The sequence below is a fragment of the Panthera leo genome, chromosome B3 (assembly GCF_018350215.1).
Source record: "Panthera leo isolate Ple1 chromosome B3, P.leo_Ple1_pat1.1, whole genome shotgun sequence".
Classification (NCBI taxonomy): domain Eukaryota; kingdom Metazoa; phylum Chordata; class Mammalia; order Carnivora; family Felidae; genus Panthera; species Panthera leo.
Genome location: NC_056684.1, coordinates 101,100,804 through 101,120,741, shown reverse-complemented (window position 1 = coordinate 101,120,741; position 19,938 = coordinate 101,100,804). Strand labels below are relative to the sequence as shown.

Sequence of the window (19,938 nt, the reverse complement as noted above, 5' to 3'; positions counted from 1 at the left end):
TGTCATTGTCATTATTAATGTGAAAGCAAGAAATTCTGATTGTAAATCAATTCTATTAGAATTAGAATCAGGGATGAATTAGAATCTTGATAGGCAATGAGAAGAACTGTTGGCCAGCTCTTTCACAGAACCATAGAGTCTTAAAGGAGGAAGAGACCTAAGAATTCAATATTCTCATTTTATAAAAGAGGAAACTAAGACCCAGAAGGTTAATCCATTTGTCCAAGGTCATAGAGTGTAGCCTGTAATCCAGGTCTCCCTGGCTTTATCTGGTGTTCTTTCACCATTCTGCTGCCTTTTTTCTGGGTCTGAAATAGTCAAACTGGGTCATAAAACAATTAGATGTAATGTTCAAAATTGATTAGCATTATCACCAATCAATCAATGAAGAGTTTCATTAAAATTCAGCATCTACAACTGCATTACAAAGCAGCAGAAGAAAATAAATAGACCACATGAAACATGACCTCATACTTGATTAAACTGAAGTTTTTTTCATCTGTGATTCAAAGTCCAGATTTTTCCAGTCTTCCAAGCTTGTCCTTACTCTTTTCAATGTTGAGGAAGATTTTTGAAAGTTTTCTCCCAACCCTGCCATACTACATACATAGAGCTAGAATAGTGATTTCCTCTTTGTGTGTGTGTGTGTGTGTGTGTGTGTGTGTGTGTGTGTGTGTGGTTTCCTCTTAAATTGAAACTCTTGTAGAAAGGACTACATCAATAAACTATTTGTAGGGTATTTTCAAGTAAATACTAGATTATTGGCAGTTCACAAAAAGTCCGTATTTATATCTTGAGATTTTTTTGTTAACTCCTTACATTCCTCAGAGAGATATGTGACTTATAGAGCAATGAATCATTTCATTCCAAATACATAGAATCATGGAATTTAGGGTGAGAGGGTTATTTAGAAACTGTTTAGTTCAACATTTATTGATGAGGAACCCAAGACCCAGGGAGATTAATTGACTGTATGCAGTCATGGGCAAGGAGCTATTATGAATCCTTCCATAATGTCGTCTGAAATTAACTTTTTCTTATAAATCTGAATTTTCATGAAAATTTTGAAGCTTGATGACAAGTAAGCAAATGTATCAAAATATAATTTTTATATATTAATATTAACTTAAATACCTAAAGAACATGAAAATACTATTTATTTGAGTGCTTGGTAAGCTAACATATTTTCTTATTTTTCTACTTCACTTCCCAACCACACTCCAAAAAGCAACAATAATTATTCCAAAAAAGCACTTTTTTCCCCTTATTTAACATTTTACAGCCTGATGTTAGGGGAATACAGTCAACATATATTCTCACAAAATATTTTGCGTAACATGCGGTTAACCTTAAAAGGTTGTGTATGTATACTAAATCATTTGGTCTGTGGTCTAATAGTCCCCCATATTGATATATGCCTAATTCCAGAACAGTCTGAACACCTCTTCAGGATCGTTGAAGGCCTGAAGGCCTCTTCAGGTCTGATTGATGAGATTAAGCATGTCAAATACACGAACAGCTTGCAGCAAAGGTGACCTCCAGATGCAGCAAGGACACTGGGTCACCAAGCCTCAGAAGCAAAGACTGAAAAAAGACCTCTCCCTGCTCTGCCTCTCAAGGAAAGGCAGCTCTTGAATGGGAGAAAAACAATTAGAAAATGCAGTATCTTAATCCAAGGAAAGCCAAATAGAGGAAACAGATGTCTCTTACCGAATTCTGTATTTTCTGTTCTTCCAGGTGAAAAAGAAAGCCTTGTGGGGACTTGCAAGCCTTTTGTGTCCTAAGTTATTGTCTTCCAAACTGCAGAGGTGAGTTTTAGACACAGTGGTCAAAAGAGTCGCCCCAGAAGCTTCTAACTGCTGCAAACCTCGGCCTAGAGTTCTTTTTTTTTTTCTTTTAAGAAGTTGCTTTTTTATTTTTAAAGAAATTTGTTTATTTAAAAAAAATTTTTTTTAACATTTATTCATCTTTGAGAGACAGAGACAGAGCATGAGTGAGGGAGGAGCAGAGAGAGAGGAAGACACAGAATCTGAAGTAGGCTCCAGGCTCTGAGCTGTCAGCACAGAGCCCGATGCAGGACCCGAACTCACTGACTGAGAGATCATGACCTGAGCTGAAGTCGGACGCTTAACCGACTGAGCCACCCAGGTGCCCCTATTTTTAAAGAAATTTAAATAAGAAGTTAGAAAATTTACAAAACCAGGAAATTTTTTCTTTGAATGGTGTCAAAGAACTCATCATAATATTTACTCTGCTTGGAATTTTGCTAACTAGTCAGGCTACAGAAATGAAATTCCACTTTTTAACATTTATTTTAAAGGGTAAATATCATAAGAGCATAATAAGAAAAGTAGTCACCGTAGTATTTATTACAATAGCAAAACACTGGCAACAATCTGAGCAACCATCACTATGGGATTAAAAGGAATCTTAACCAAAATTAAGTAGAAAAATTAAACTACTAAAGATAAGAATGGAAACCAATGATATAGTTCTGTTGTATCCACACAGAAAAAGTTACACTAAAAAAAAAGCATTCTATGAAAATTTGTCCAATTTTCTTCTAATTTTCAATTGGATGAAATGGTATAGGTAAGAAACTCCAAAATATGTGCTTTCAGAAAGCAGTTTTCCTGGGGGAAGGAGTTAATCATGAAATGCTTTATTTCTTTCTTGTTTAAACTCCTTCTGGGTAAAGAAATTCTATGCTGTAACAAGACCAGCTGGTGCTCCCATATGAGAGATTGTTTCTCTACTATTTGTAAGACTGACCAATCTAAATCATTAAATCAGGGAGTGTCCCAGCTGTACATAATCATTCTGTATGGATGGGGCTCTGGTGGACTGAAATATCTGGAGTATCTACTAGGACACCTAGCTGGTGATTGTATTTTATGGGATACTTCATTCAAGACATTGAAAGCATCAGTCATTGGTTTAGAAACAAAAGAACCAATACATAGGTTTACTTAGAGGTATCTTAGGCCATATGTCAGTTGTTAAAATACACATAATCCCGATGAGGCTTTCTAAAATCATTGGTAGTCCACAAATAACAATTAATAAACTAGTCAAATCTTGACTACCTGGAGAGGTGAAGTCTCACTTTAGATTCTGATCCCTTTGGCTTATTTTCTTTCTATCCCCAGCATTTGCTGTTTGTTTCTTAAGACTTTATCCTTGGTTCTCATCTTTTGGCTACAGGATTTCTCACATTCTTTCTGTGCTTTCTCAAGATCCAACTGTAACAGAGAAAGGACTTTGCACTCTCATCTGTAGAAAAGTTAAATGCTGCTGCCCCATCATTTCACTACTAGAGTAGAGATTTCACTACTCTCTTTTGACTTCTGTAATTTGTGCATCACTTTATTCTGTTTGAATGTGGCTACTCTTCATTCATTTGTTTATTCATCAAATATTTATGGAGTGCCTACTTTGTACCACACCCTATTGTACTACAAATAGTAAGATTAGGCTTGTACTCTTGGGACCTAAAACAAGTGTCATAAGTTATAGAGCTTAGAAAATTATTTCAGGATATATTTTCTAAAAACAACAGAATTAAATTATAAATCAATAGCAAAAAACTGTCTAAAAAATTCTCAAGTTCTTGGATTAGACAATATACTTCTAAATAATTTATGAATCAAAACAAATAAATCACAGTGGAAATTAGAAGATGTTTTAAACTGAATGGTAATGAAGATATTTCAAATTAAAAGGAAACAGTTAAAGCAGTGCACAGAGGGAAATTTATACTTTTAAGTGTTTATATTAGAAAAGGTTTAAAGTCAAGAATCCACACTTCCACCCTAAGATAACAGAAAAAAGAAGAGGAATCTTAACCAAAATTAAGTAGAAAAATGAAATCAGTGATATAGAAAATGGACAGACAATAGAAGAAGTAACAAAGTAAAAAATTTGTTCTTTGAAAAGATTAGTAAGATTGATAAAATATGGTTAGGGCAATGGGGAAAAAGAAAGAAAACACAAGCCCCTGTTGTGTGAGTGAAAGAGAGTTCATCATTACACATCCTAGAAGTATTAAAAGAATAGTAGGGGCACCTGAGTGGCTCAGTTGCCTAAGCTTCCAACTCTTGATTTTGGCACAGGTCATGATCTCATGGTCGTGAGAGGGAGCCCAGAGTCGGCTCTGTGCTGGGTGTGGAGCCTGCTTCAGATTCTCTATTTTCCTCTCCCTCTGTCCCTCCCCTGCTCATGTTCTCTTCTCTCTCCCTGCCCCCCCAAAAAGAGAGAGAGAGAGAGAGATAAAAGGATAGTAAAGGACTATTATGAACAGTTTTTTGCAAATAACTTCAAGAACATGAATGAACAGTAAATCAAAAGTAATACTCACTCTTGGAGATATTGCAAAGATTATTTGACTTCATTACAAACTTGAAAGATGCAGGAGTGGTGACTTCTTCTATCCCATGACCTGTGAAGACAACAAATCTTTTTGGAGAATGTTATTGGATTCTTGAAAAATTAATTAGGAAGTCCAGTCAGTTGCTGTCCTAGATGTGGGCTCTATCTAGTTTGCTATCAACTGCCTATCATGAATTGGGTGTTATCTATCAAGCCATAAGATTAAGTGTGCCTAGCAGCACTTCTTCAGTAGGGTAAGTGGGAGCTGTGAGACTGAGCTCTAGCAGGTCTAAAGGTAACAGTAAGCTGTGTGAGCATATGGTGCCCATCCTGAGAGTTCCAACCCTTGATGCATAACCATATCTCCTTCAACCCATTGATGTAGCCTTATGGGTAGGAAGAGCACCCTAAGGCCATTTCAATAAGGAAACAAAACATGAAACCTGATTTATGGATGATGATTCTGCACTATATGCAGACTTCTGTACTTATTAATCTCAATTGTGTATGAAGATAATGATGAATTGACAATGATGACAACTGACAAGGATGAAGAGAAATTCTCCCTGTGGGCAGAATTGTAAGTGGTACATCTTTTTGTTCACATTTCCTGGAAACAGAGATGTCCTGTGTTCTGAGTCTAAACTGATAGTCAGGGGCTAATGACTGTCTGTGTAGGCAGAGACTAGAAAAAAATAATATTGGAGGATTGACAATATGAAGGTCTAGGGGCAGGGTAAGTGGATGGAAACTTTTGACATACCAAGGGCAGGTGTTTGGAGTGGTCTACCCCAGGTGCAAGCAATTTTTAGAACATAAATCAACAAAAGATTTTTTGAGGGAGGAGTATTGTATCACTGACATTGTTTAGGATTGCCAGCACATGCTGCTAATAAAAAGAAGACTAATTTATAGTTGGCTTTATTATTATTTTTAAATTCTCTGCAAACAATGCACCCTTTTATCACCTGCACCTGGTGAGCCACTCCCATTGCCCTGACTTTGACCCAGAGTATGACAATATTTGTGAATAGTTATGAATGCTGACCAAGTACTGAGGACTTTCTCAATAATCAGATGGCCAAAGGATGGACCAGATGACCTGCTCCATGGATGTCAATCAGCAGCCACTTTCCTTGGTCGCTCCAGTGATTACTCAATGAGTTCATGGAAAGTATGGTGGTAGGGATGGAAGTTATATATGGGATCTGGCCCCTACCACTGAAGAGTACCCAGTGCACCAATAGCAGATGTCAACCCTGAGCCCTGCTATGTCACCATATCAGTATCACTAGCCAGCCACCTGGTGGCAGAATAATGATATTGGACTCCTATTATTGGTGGGGGCAGGAATGTATCATCATTGGAATAGATAGTCTTAAATGAAATAGTCTTGCTTAAAGCAGTCAACTTACAAAAGTGAGAAAGATATAAATGAATGAGTGAGTGAGTGAATGAATGAATGAAATTTAAGAACAGCATAATAGAGATGAAAGTAGAAATACTTTTAAACTATAAAAACCGCAAAAAGATTTCAGTAATAAAATCAGGAGGACACAAAATGAAAAGACTTATGAAATAGACAAAAACTTTTGCTATTCCATTTATAAGTTTAACAGAGAGAGAACACCAAATATATTTGGAGTGAGAAAGGCAACAAAATGGCAGAAAGGAAAGAATTATTTGGAAATTCTATCTACACAAAAAATATATAAATGAACTTGAAATTTTGATGGGATGTATCATTTTCTAGGTAATTATAAAATTGACTGAAGGAGGTGGAGTATCTGAAATGGGCTAATAAAAGAATAAAATGTTTTTTAGTGAAAATCACAAAAGGTAGAAAAAGTGTGGAAGACAAAGATAAGAATAAAAAAACAAGGGCAACACACTGAAAATAGCAACAAATATGGTATATATTAACCCGACTATATCAATAATCACTTTAAATGTCAATGGTCTAAATACATCAATTAAGACAGAGACTGGGGCTCCTGGCTGGCTCAGTCAGTGGAGTGTGAGACTCTTGATCTCAGAGTTCAAGCTCTATGTTGGGTGTAGAGATTACCTAAAAATAACCCCTTGTAAAAAAAGACAGATTGTCAAAGTAGATTAAAAAAAAAAAACACGACCCAAGTATATGTTGTCTATAATAAACCCACTTTATTTTTTTTAATGTTTATTTATTTATTTGGGGAAAGAGGAAGAGGCAGAGAGAGAGGAGAGAGAGAATCCCAAGCAGGCTCCCCACTACCAGCACAGAGCCTGACGTGGGGCTCTATCTCACAAACCATGAGATCATGACCTGAGCCGAAATCAAGGGTCAGACACTGAACCAACTGAACCACCCAGGCACCCCTACACCCACTTTAAATATAAAGACATGTGTCTATTAAAAATAAAGTAATGGAGAAAGATATAATCAGAAAATAGGAGTAACTATATTAATTTTGGACAGAGCAGACTTCAGAGCCAGGAAAATTATCAGGGATACAGAGAAGCATTATATAATAATAAAGAGGTCAATACTCCAATAAGACACAACCATCTTTAATGTGTATGTGCCTAAAAGTACAGCATCAAAATACATGAGGCAAAAATTGATAGAAATGCAAGGAGAAGTAGATGAATCCACTCTTATAGTTGGAAACTTTAACACTTTTCTATCAGAAGTGGACAGATCTAGAGAGCAGAAAATCAGTAAGGACAGAGTTGAACTCAACAGCACCATCAATCAACTGGATATAATTGACACCTATAGACTACTTCATCCAATGACATCAGATTAAACATTCTTTTCGAGCTCATATGGAACACTCACCATAGAGACCACAGTTTGGGGCCAAAAATAACAACTTCACAAGTATGAAGAATAGAAATCATACGATGTCTACTTTTAGACTCTATGAAATTAAACTAGAAATCAATAATAGAAATATAGCTGAAAAATGTAAAATATTTGGAGATTAAACAGCACATTTCCAAGTAACACATGAGTCAAAGAGTAAATCCCAAGGAAAATATAAAAATATTTTTAACAAGGGTGCCTGGGTGGCTCAGTCAGTTAAGCGTCTGACCGTGGCTCAGGTCATGATCTCACAGCTTGTGAGTTCGAGCCCGGCATCAGGCTCTGTGCTGACAGCTCGGAGACTGGAGCCTGCTTCGGATTCTGTGTCTCCCTCTCTCTCTCTCTCTGCCCCTCCCCTGCTCTCTCTCTCTCTCTCTGTCTCTCTGTCTCAAAAAATAAACATTAAAAAAATTTAAAAATAATATTTTTAACAGAATTAAAATGAAAATACAACTTATCAAAATTTGTGGAAGATAGTGAAAACAGTGCTTACAGGGAAATTTATAGCATTGGATGCGCATATTAGAAACCAGAAAGATCTACAATTAAAAATTTAAGTTTCCACGTTAGGCAACCAGAAAAAAAGAAGAGCAAATTAAATCCTAAGTAAGCAAAAGGGAAAAAAATCATAAAAATTTGAGCAGAAATCAATGAAATTAAAAAGAAGTCAGAGAAAATCAACAAAATCAAAAGCTGGTTCTTTGGAAAGACCAATAAAATAAATAAACCTCTAGCCAGTTAACTAAGAAGAAAAGGGAGAAAACATAAGTTACTAATATCAGAAATGAAAGACAGGACATCATTATAGATACCATGGACATTAAAAGGATAATAAAGGAATATGATGAACAACTCTATGCCCATAAACTTAATAACCTAGATGAAATGGACTCATTCCTTGAAAGACACAATCTGCTAAACTCACTCAAGAAGAAATATATAATCTGGATAATTCTGTATATATTAAAGAAATTGAATCGATAATTAATAACCTTCTGAAAGAGAAAGTACCCAGCCCAGCCTAGATGAGTTCACTGGTGAATTCTACCATTTACAGATGAAATTATAACAATTCTCTGCAATTTCTTCCAAAAAATAGTAGCAAGAGGGAATATTTCCTAACTCATTCTATGAGGCTGGCATTGCCCTAATACCAAAACCAGATGAAGACATTACAAGAAAATTGCAGAGCAGTGTCTCTTCTGAACACAAATACAAAAATCCTCAACAAAATATTAGCATATCAAGTCCAAGAATGTGTAAAATTAAATATACACCACAATGAAGTGGGATTTCAGGTATGCAAGGTTGGTTCAACAATCAAAAATCAATTAATGTAATCTATCACATCAACAGACTAAAAAAAAAATCATATAATCATATCAAGAGATGCAGAAGCATTTCACAAAATCCAACACCCACCCATGATAAAAACTCTCAGCAAAGTAGGAATAGAGGGGAACTTGTTCAACTTAATGAGGAATGTCTACCAAAAAAACAAACAAAACAAAACGACAACAAAAAACTACAGCTAACATCATACTTAATGGTACAAAATTCAAAGCTTTCCCATTAAGATCAGGAAGAAGGCAAGGATGTGCCCTCCTTTCACTGCTTTTCAACATTGTACTGGAATTCCTAGCTGATGCAATAACATAAGGAAAGGAAATAAAAGGTATACAGATAGGGAAGGAAACTGTAAACTGTTTTTGTTTGCAGATGACATGATCTTCTATATAGAAAATTCAAAAGAACCTACCTAAAAACTCCTAGAACTAATAAGGGATTATAGAAGACTTGTAGGGTACAGGTTAATATATAAAAGTCAATCACTTTCCTATCTACTAACAATGAATAAGTGGAATTTGGAATTAAAAATGTATTATCATATTAGCCCCCCCAAAACAAAATACTCAGATATAAATCTTACCACATCTTACAAGATGTACTTGCACAAAAGTTTTTTGAAGAAAACTACATAACTCTGAATAAAGAGATCAAAAAACTAAATAAATGGAGAGAAATTTCATATTCATGAATAAGAAGACTCAATATTGTCAGATGTCAGTTTTTCCTTATTTGGCCTATGTAGATTAATGCAATCCCAACTGAAATCTCAGCACGTTATTTTGTGGATATCAACAAACTGATCTGAAAGTTTATGTGGAGAGAGAGGCAAAAAACTCAGAATAGCCAACCAAATATTAAAGAAGAACCAAGAGGACTAATATTACCTGACTTCAAAACTTAATATAAATCTATAGTAATCAAGACAGTGTGGTATTGGTGAAAGAACTGAAAAATAGACCAATGGAACTGAAGAAAGAGACCAGAATAGGTCCACATAAATGTAGTCAGCTGATCTTTGACAAAGGAGTGAAGGCAATACAGTGGAGCAGAGAGTCTTTTCCACAGATAGTGCTGGATGTCCACAAGCAATAAAAAAGGAATGTAGACACAGACCTCATACCCTTCATGAGAGTCAACTCAAAATGGATTATGGACCTAAATGTAAAACACAAAACTGTAAAACTCCTAGAAGATAATCTTGGAGAAAATCTAGATAACTTCGGGTATGGCAAAGACCTTTTAGATAAAAGACCAAGGAAATCATCTGTGAAGAAATACTTAAAAAGTTGACTTTGCTGAAATTAAAAACCTATGCTCTGAGAAATACAGTGTCAACAGAATGAGAAGACAAGCCACACAGGCTAGGAGAAAATATTTGCTAAAGACACATCTGAAAAAGGATCATTATCCAAAATATATAAAGAACTCATAAAACTCAGCAATGAGAAAATAAGCAATTCGATTTAAAAAATGAGTCAAAGACCTAAACAGAGCACACCAAAGAAGACATACAGATGGCAAATCGGCATATGAAAAGATGTTTCACATCATGTGTCATTAGGGAATTGCAAATTGAGACAATAATGAGATACCACATACATAGTTAGAATGTCCAAAATCCAAAGCACAGTCAACACCAAATGCTGATGAGAATGTGGAGCAATGGGAACTCTCATTTATTGCTGATGGGGTTGCAAAATCATATAGCTACTTTGGAAGACAGTTTGTCAATTTCTTATAAAACTAAACATACTCTTAGCATATGAGCCAGCAGTTGTGCTCCTTGGTATTTACCCAAGTGAATTGAAAACTTATGTCCACATAAAAACCTGTACATGGATGTTTATAGCAGCTTTTTTCATAATTGCCAAAACTTGGAAGCAGCCAGGATGTCCTTCAGTGGGTGAATGGACAAACTGTGGCATTCCCAGACACTAGAATATTACTCAACACTAAAAAAGAAAGAAGCCAATCTGAAAAAGGCTATATACTGTATGATTCCAAGTGTATGATATTCTGGAAAAGACAAAATTAAAGAGACAACGAAAAGATCCATTGGTTGCTAGGGGCTGGTGGGGGAAGTGGAAAAGGATGAATAGATGGAGCACAGAGGATTTTGAGGGCAGTGAACATATTCTGTATCATCCCATAATGATAGATACATGTCATTATACATTTGTTCAAACCCATAGAATATACAACGTCAAGAGTGAACCCTAATGTAAACTATGGATTTTGAGTGGTGATAACATGTCAATGGAAGTTCATGAATTACAACAAATGTACCAATGTGGTATGGTATGTTGATAGTGGGGAAGGTTATGCATGTGTTAGGACAGGAGGTATATGGGAACTCTCTATACCTTCCACTCAACCTCTATACCTTCCAGTCAAAATAAAACTGCTCTAAAAACTAAAGTTTATTAGACGTGGTAAAAGAAACAAAAATAATATATGATAAAATTATAGACCAATTTCACTTACAAATACAAGTATAAAAATCTTTCTAAAAATTCTACCAAATAAAATCCAATAATATACCATGACAATTGGGATTTATCATAGTAAAGCCAGAAAGTTTTGCTGTTAGGAAATGTATTAATGTAATTCCCTGTTATCAGATTAAATGTAAGTAAAAAGAAACCTCATGATCTTTTCAAAAGAAGCTGAAAAAAATGTTAGACAACATTCAATACCCATCTATGATAAAAAAAAATCTTTAAGCTAAGGATAGGAAGAAATATCTTTGATAAAGTATGAGTATAACTGACAACAAAGCTTCATACTTAATGGTGAAATATTACCATGACAGAACAAAACGTAGTTACCATCTGCATTAATGTTTGCTGATATTTAAACAAGAAAACAGAATAAAAAGTATAAATACAGGGAAAGAAGCAACAAAACTAACATTATTTCCAGTGAAATAATCATCTAACTTAAAAGTTTAAGAAAATAGCATGAATTTTGTGATGTCCATGCATTACTAACTTTTTTGCACAGAAAAACCAACTGGTGTATTTAAAAATGAGTATTCAATTTATTAGGGTAAGTAACTTTAAAATTTAGTTCTAACTTTTGAGTTCAATTTATAGATCATGTTTTTCTTTTTGTAAGCACCTTCACTTTTTAAAAAAATAACGATTGAGTAACTTAAGTTTTATAGATTAAATTCTTTAAAACATAGTTCTATTTACACCTTATACTCTCTTAAAGGAAATAAAATGCACTTATAACTTTGATAAATTTAATTTTCTCCGAAACCTGAAACATGCCTATCTTAATAAGCAAAACCTTCCTAAATATGTATACAACTTTTATGAATCTAATAAATTAAACCTGCAAGTGTAGCTTGCATAATAGCTAATGTTAGATAGCATTCAATACTGTTGGTAGATTTTGTCAAATTCTCTTTCATATTTCAAAATAAATCTCTAAATTTAAAGTCCATTATTCAGGCACACATTTCAAATTGAAATCACAAGGCTAATCTGTCAGAAACCTAATGCCAGTTCAAAATCCAAATTTACCCATATTATCCTAAATATAACACAAAAGTGTCAGTAATTTGAGTTTGATTATCTTTAGAATATATTAAATTCTAAACTTCCATGAGATTGGAAACACACTACCCCAAGGGGTCAGTTTTACCACTGCTAGCGAACTGGGTTTTATCATCTCACGTAAGCATAGGTTAAGAGAAAGGAACCTGGGATCTGTAGATTTAGCATGATTCTCCCCTCATTAACAATAGACACCTTTAGCTCCTTTAATTGTTGCTATGACAACACGGACTCTAAGCATAAACCCTTCAAATACGATTCATTTCTCTTGGGTTCAAGTTACAAAATACTCAATTCTTCCATCTGATTTAAGTCCACAACCTCCTATTGAGGTTGCTGATAACTCTGTTCACCTAAACTCTTTACTGCCGGATTGAATTCTATATTCTTTACATGCTCTTTCTCTCTGGTTGGATGTAAAATCTTACAGATATTTAAAGGACACATGAATATATTTCACACCTTTGGCTCCGAGGTCAAAATGTCAGTCATACTAACAAGAGTTTCCAGAGAGGAGCAAAGAGAATTAGCTAAAGGAATTTTTAATAAAATGGCTGGATATATGAGACATTTGTAGTATCTATACATCAGCAATTAGGAAATATAATAGCAAAAGGAACAAAAACTAAAAAACACCAGGAATAAATCTATCAAGAAATATGTAAAACCTACATAAATAATACTTTAAAACTTTATTCACAGACATGAAAGAAGACCTTAGAAAATGAAGATGGAAATCATGTTTCTGGATGAGAGAAAGTTTAACACTGTAAAACTGTCATATCGGTCACAAATTAATAAATTCAAATTTTTATGAAATTTGAAAAGTAATTTTCAAACATATCAGATTTTAAAAAATGCATGAGGAAAAATGAGGTGGAACTTGACTTATGCAATATCGAATTATTCTATAAAGCTATAGTAATTAAAGTATTGTTAGCTCCTATATAAAGAGAATTTTTGAACAGAATAGAAAATCTCCAAACAGATGAAGAAATGAATTAGAATTTAGTTTATAATAAAAATGGTTTTAATCAAAGAAGAAAGAATGAACTGTCAATAAATGGTGTTGGCACAGTTTGGAAAAATAAATATAGATACCTACTTCATACTACAATAATTCCAAATGGATTAAAAACTTCAAGTTGCAAAAATAAAATTGCAAGAGTATTAGAAGGAAAGATGGAGATATATTTCAACTGGGTTAAGGTCTCCCTAAGCAAAACACAAAATCTAGAATCCATGAAGGAAAAAATACTACCTTTTTTCCCCCCATAAAAATATAGTTTTCCTCAAAGACACCATTTAAAAAGTTAAAACACAAATAATAGATTGAGGTAAAAAATATTTGTCAAACATAATTAACAATGTCCACAAAATAAAAACATACTACCTCACAAATACAAAAAAAAAAAAAATACGAACAACCCAATTAAAAATGGGGAAAGAATATGAATAGGTCATTAACAGCAGAAAAGTACAAATGGTCCACAAACATAAAAAGATGTTGAGCCTTGGTCCTTATGAAGGAAATGCAAATAAAAACAGCACTGTGATGTCATTTTTTTACTCAGTGGATTGGAAAAAACTTGTCACTTGATAATATCCAGCATCAGCAAGTATATGGCGGGAAGTAAATGTCATCAGTCATGGAGAAATGTAAATTAATATCTTTCTGGCAATATCTGTCTACATTTAAATGGATCTTTGACCCAACAAATTCATTTCTAGGATTCTGTGTTGAAAAAAAATATTTGTGCCTGCAACAGAGATGTTAGAAAAAATTCCTCTGTATCACTTTGATAACAATTTAAACACACCTTAATGCCCATCAGTAGAAATGTGGTTGGACAAATTATGAGGTATTATGAGTATTATGTGCACCCATTAAAAAGTGAAACATGTTGTTCAGTCAAAACAAATAGTATTGAATAACACATATATTGTGAATCTGTTATAAAAGCAAAAAAAAAACCCACCAAAATATATATGGTTACATGTCCCTATATTTTTGCCAATGCATGGAAAAAGGACTAGAAATTTACAGACCAAATTGCTGACTTTGTGTCATCTTTTGGTAAGGGAGTTAGAATATTGGAGAAGAGGGTTGTGTTTATAGCTATCTGGTTCCTGTAATTCAAAAGCTTTTCAGCTATCATAGCTTTTGGCTAAATCCTCAACAAAATAACCACCTCGTGTCTCTAGGATTTTCTCGTGGATTTATCTCAGCTCCATTAGCAGATGCTACAAACAAGAGGGGTCTGAAAGGGCACGAGCGTTCAGAATTGTGTCCCCACATGGGCAGGTTAGCTTTGGGAATTGTTGGGTTTGGGCTTATTTATTCAGATATTCGTCGTTCTGTAAATAGTATGTTAATCAAGCTCGACTCCTGGATGGTAAACACTTATTTAGCAGAGCTGGGCTGGTCCTATTACCTCACTGATCACTCCAGGCAAAAAATATCCTGCAGTTACTTGTGTCATAATCATGGCTGCAATTCAGTCATTAGTCTAGTCCTATGAAGTATCAAACTCTGCATTTGTGTAATGTTAAATCACCTCTCTTCTCCAGGTTGAATCCGGCTTCGGGTTGACCCTTCAGAGTGAAGAGAGATGCTGTTCCTTTCTTCGTTACCTGCCTAGCACTTCTTCTCTCCCCACTTCCTATGCAGGGGCCCCAGCCGGGAGCAGGACGATAGGGGACTTGGTGAGTTCTTACTTGGCTGCTGCTGTCATCAGCTGACTTGGCTGTCTCTGGACCTGATAAGTTCTTCTGTGGGCTCCTCAGAGGCTCCCCTGCAGGGCTTCTTCAAGTTCAATTCCTTTGATGTGGGTAGTGCCCCTTCTTTGGCTGGTCACTCTGCAGCTTCACTGGTCGCTTGGCTTCTGCAACTTTCCACTTTCTTCTGACCTCTGGCAGGAGCTTATTTAGGCAGGGCGGGGCCCCATTTTTAATGACACCAGGACAACATTCTTCTGTGGGTTTCACACATTTGTGGGGCTCTCACAGCACTGGCTTGCCGTTAGTATTTCGCTGCACTGACTGTTAGCCAGCCTCTTGCTTTTTCTATCTCACGACCTCGAAAAACACACATAGGCTCTCCAGATGCTCCCTTTGGAGCCCTCTCACCAGAACTGGGATCAGGGGCAGGTAGTCCTCTATCTCTCCCCTGGTGGCAGGAGAGCTAAGCAGTGGGAGCTGCAGTCAGGAGTGGCCCCAGGAAATCTTCTTCTCCAAAGACCCTCTTTATTTATTTTATTTTATTTTTTTAAGTTTATTTAGTTTGATAGAGAGAGAGCACACATGAGCGGGGGAGGAGCAGAGAGAGAGAATGAGACAGAATCCCAAACAGGTCCATATCATCAGCATAGAGCCTGGTGCAGGGCTCAAACCCACAAATTGTAAGATCGTGACCTGAGTCGAGATCAAGGGACAGATGCTTAACCAACGATCACCCAGGTTCCCCTCCAAAGCCTCACTTTAGGCACTTTCAAGTGATGGATCCTGAATCCCAGTGAGTCAGACCCTCATGGAGGCCTTGTCTCTGCCCTTTTAAATCCCCATTATCGGTGAACATATCCAGTGTTGAGATATTAGTTGTTAAGTCTCTTTAAGTGTTTACATCTTGGTGTGCACTTTCTGCTAAGATTTCCTTTCTGTTCCATGTTGTTGCCTCAGTAGAAAATTTCAAAGTAACATCCTATTTCCATTTATTTGTTTGTCTGTTGTTGCAAACAATTATCGAGCACCTTTGATAATGTCAACCATAGCTACAGTGATGAATCATTTGAGAGCTTTAACTTGAAACCATAGTTTATCTTCAATCTGTGTTTAGGGACCCAAGTTCAGAAATGTCATTGGTTCTCCTTCCCCCCACTGTTGCTTTGTCTGGTTTTCTTGGAACAGTAGCTCTTGTACCACAAAATATATTTGGTTTAACTCTGATCATAACATTTACTTCTGGACAAAGAAAGAAATGAAGAAAGAGCATCTTCTTTGTAGCATACAGTGAGCTTGGGAATCATGGGTAAAAACGATAGTAACTGAGCAGCAACATCTATGGAATGGAGTTTTGGAGTGAGAAATACATGGATTTGAATCCTGGTTTCACTATTGTGCAAGTGTCTTTATCTTTCTGAGTTTTATCGCTAGTGTGGTGTGATGGTTAATTTTATGTATCAATTCGACTAGGCCACAGGGTGCCCAACATTTGGTCAGATATTACTCTGGGTGTGTCTGTGAGGATGTTCCTGCATGAGATTAACATTTGAGTCCATAGACCCGGTAAAGCAGATGTCCGTCTTTTCCACATGTTAATAACAGCAACATTAACCGCTACCCACCCTGCCTCAGTCACTATGCCAGACACTGAGGGTGATGAACATTGACAAGCCCCCTTCCCTTGTGACCCATTCAGGGTGGTGGGGTGAGGGGCACAGAGAAAAACAAAACGCAGCCAACATCAAGAGAGTAAATATCTGAATGGAAAACTAACAAACTGCAGATGTGCTGGGAAAGAAATAAAAAGGTGATGAGAGAGAATGATGGGGCATGGAGGGGATTTTAATAGGCAGTAAGGAAGGACACAAAAGGGAGGTAACATTTAACCTGAAACTGTGAGGATGGGAAGGAGCCATCTGCCCACAGGGTAAAGAAGAAAAAATTCCAGACAGAAGAACACAGTCCCCCAGGCAGAAAGGAATTGGCCCATTCAGGGACAGTGAGAGAAAACCCGTGAGGGACACAGCAGGGGAGGGAGAGAGGGCCACCAATGAGGTAATAGAGAGATGGATAGGAGTCAAGTGGTGCAGGGCCTTAGAAACCATAGTACAGAGTTTGGATTTTTTTTCTAGGTGTAAAGGGAAACCATTAAACGGATCTTAGGATGGAGAGTAACATGAGCCAAGTTCCATTTTAAGAAGATCTGGCTTTCTTGCTGCAACAGAGAGAATGGGTTAAAGGGGGCCAGAGTGGAAGCAGGTAGAAAAGGTTGCGTTGGTCTTACTTCAACAAGCAAGAGTTGATGGTGGTCCCAGTTACGGTGGTGGTGTGGTGATGGAACTGTGGAAAAAGTAGCACATTTATGGTATAACTCAGAGATAGAATTAATAGTATTTGCTAATGGATTAGATGTGGGATGAAGAAGCTGGGAGAAAGGAAGGATCTTCTTGACTTCCAGGTTAGCAAATGAGTGGATGATAATGCCATTGTCTCAGGGGAGCAATTCTGAGGACATGGTAGGGGGGCACAGAGTTGAGGAGGAATTAGCGAGGGAATAGGAGTCTGTGTTGGGTGTATTAAGTTTGATGTTTCTGTAGAGATGTAAATAAGGCTATTAAATCTGTTAGCCTGAGCCAATGGTTCTCAAACTTCAGGGAGCATCAGAGACACCTGCAGGGCTTGATTAACCAGATTGTTGGACCCACCCCCAGAGTTTCTGGTTAAGAAGGTTTGGGTGGGGCCTGTGAATTTGCATTTCTAACAAGTTCCCAGGTGACGCTGATGCCACTGGTCCAGGGTTCCCACTTGAAGAATCACTGGTCTAGACAGAGGATAATTCTAGGAGTCTGGAAGTCATCAGCATGAAGATAACATTTAAATCCATGGGACTAGATGAGATTGCCTAATGAGGCTGTGCAGAGAAATAAGAGAAGGAGGCCCTGGATTAAGTTTTGAGGAGGATTAGAGAAGAAAGATCAGAGTAAAGGCAGGATCAGAGAAGAAGAAGGAAAACCAAGAGAGCATGGAGTTTCAGAGGCCAGAGGGGTTGAAGGTTTCAGGTCCAGATTGCCTGAACATGACAAACCCTGTGAGAAACAGAATAAGAAGAGCGCAGTGAAATGTCCATCAATTTATCAATAGTAGAACTACTGTCAAGGGCAAGTACTTTACAAATATCATCTCACTGTATCCTTCACCAATCCCATCAAAGGAGTACAGTTAGTTGATTTTTATAGTTAAAGGAAGTGAGGCTCCGAGATTATGTAGTTTGTTAGGGGCACAAAGGGTCTAAAACCCAGATTTCGTCTGCTAGCATCCTAGGGAATGCAATGCTTGCTGCATCCTCTACTTGCTGCTAAAATCTACAAGGCAGGCCAACCTTGGCAAAACGTTCAAGGAGGCATTCTGCTCACTCCTCCCCAAGGCACTCACTACCCTCTGGCTGCTCCCAGACAATTGCAACAGCAAGTTCACCTGCTTCCCTGGTCAACTCCCTGTGCTTTCCATACTCAGAACCAAACTGGACTTCATTCCTTGGCAATGGCATAAACCTGTCTATGACCAAATGATAACGGATAAAAGTGGGTGCTAATTGGTGGTGTGCAGTAAAGCTTTCGCCATCACCTTTCTCAAAGCGGGGAGAAAAGCCCCGATCAGCATGATTTCAAGGCACCACTGGCTGATTTCAGGCTCTCGGAATGATGTGAGCATAGAATTAGGAATAGATGCACAGAGTTGGCTCTCTCAAACCACTGTGAGCTGGGTCCAGCACACTGCTGGAATGATTTAACCTGTTGATTTTCGTGTCACATATTTCCATTCTACACACAGTCTTCTGGATACAGTATCATAACCACAAGTTGTGGGAACTTCAGGCCACCTGCCCAGGCAGTGGGGGGAGGTGTTCATAACAGGGAGGCCGGGGTGCAGCCTCTAATGCGTGACTCGAAGGCCGTCACCTGCTTCCTCAACGTCCAATCTAGCCCAAGAACAGAGGGAATGTCAGTTTAAAAACTGGCATTCATATCCCTCTTTGGTTTCCAGGGCTCAAAAATGTTCTTTTATGAGGATTACAGCCTTGTTCTTCTTTGGTGTCGGCAGGCGTTTATGATGGCTGTAGCAGGAATGAGAATTTGGGTCTGGAATAAGCCTTGCTGTTTCTTGCCAGGCTACAAAGGTTTATGGTGGAGACCAGACGTACGTCTTGCTCATGCCCATATGTATGGGCTCACTCTGTATCTGGAATCAGAGGAGGAGACCACAACCTCACACAGGCAGCAATGGCAGCCGGGGGCTCAGTCCCGGGGCACGAGGGGATTTTAACTTCCTCACTTCCTCGTGCAACTTCCACTTGTCCTTACTTTTGCTGTACTTTTCTTTCTAAAAGCACAGGTCACAGACGTGGTCTCTGGGGAGCTACGTGATGTGATGTTATGGTGGATGATGCTGTAAGGTTACCGCTGGCCACTTAATGGGAGGGAATGCAGCCAGTGGGGAGCAGGGACCAGCGGGAGGAAGCAGGGACCTTAATGGGAAGAGAAGAGGAGCAGCAAGAGCTGGAGCTTGGCACTGCTGATGCAGAAGGGAGAGGATGTGGCTGCGAGGTGGGTTGGAGGAGGTGTTTCTTTGCAATCTGATTTTATAACTGCATGTTTTGCAAGCGGACACAGCTCAGGAACAAACACTTGTAGGCTTAAGGTGGTTTTTCCGAACTGGTGGATACAGAAGTCTGAGAATTACATTTCGCTGCTTTTTAGGGAGCTGATCCCATAGTCACTGGCCAGAGTCAGTGGCACTGGCCAAAAAGGCTTCTAGAAAATACTTAACCATAAACTATGGTTGATTATATACCAGCTGCCCAAAGCAGTGGTTCCCCTTCTGAGCAAATCCTTATTCTGGGACCAATCGATTTATTATGTATAAATTACACAGACATAAACATCCATGGGCTGCCAGGGGTACTCACAGGAGGATACTTAAAAGTCACATACTCTCATCCAGTGCCCTAGGTGCAAATTTGCTCACACATGCATGCATGCAGATGTGTCAAAATAACACTAATATTTATAATAATACTTTGTGATTCTA

At 37.5% G+C, this 19,938-nt stretch overlaps 1 long non-coding RNA gene across 1 annotated transcript in view; it reads left to right on the top strand.

Moving 5' to 3' along the window:
* The window catches only part of LOC122222721, a 153,603-nt gene that overhangs the window by 123,114 nt on the left and 10,551 nt on the right, over positions 1 to 19,938 (top strand). Inside the window, exons 4-5 of the long non-coding RNA XR_006203818.1 lie at positions 1,738 to 1,808; positions 14,701 to 14,835. This is a non-coding gene — a long non-coding RNA (uncharacterized LOC122222721). The remainder of the gene's footprint in view (positions 1 to 1,737; positions 1,809 to 14,700; positions 14,836 to 19,938) is intronic.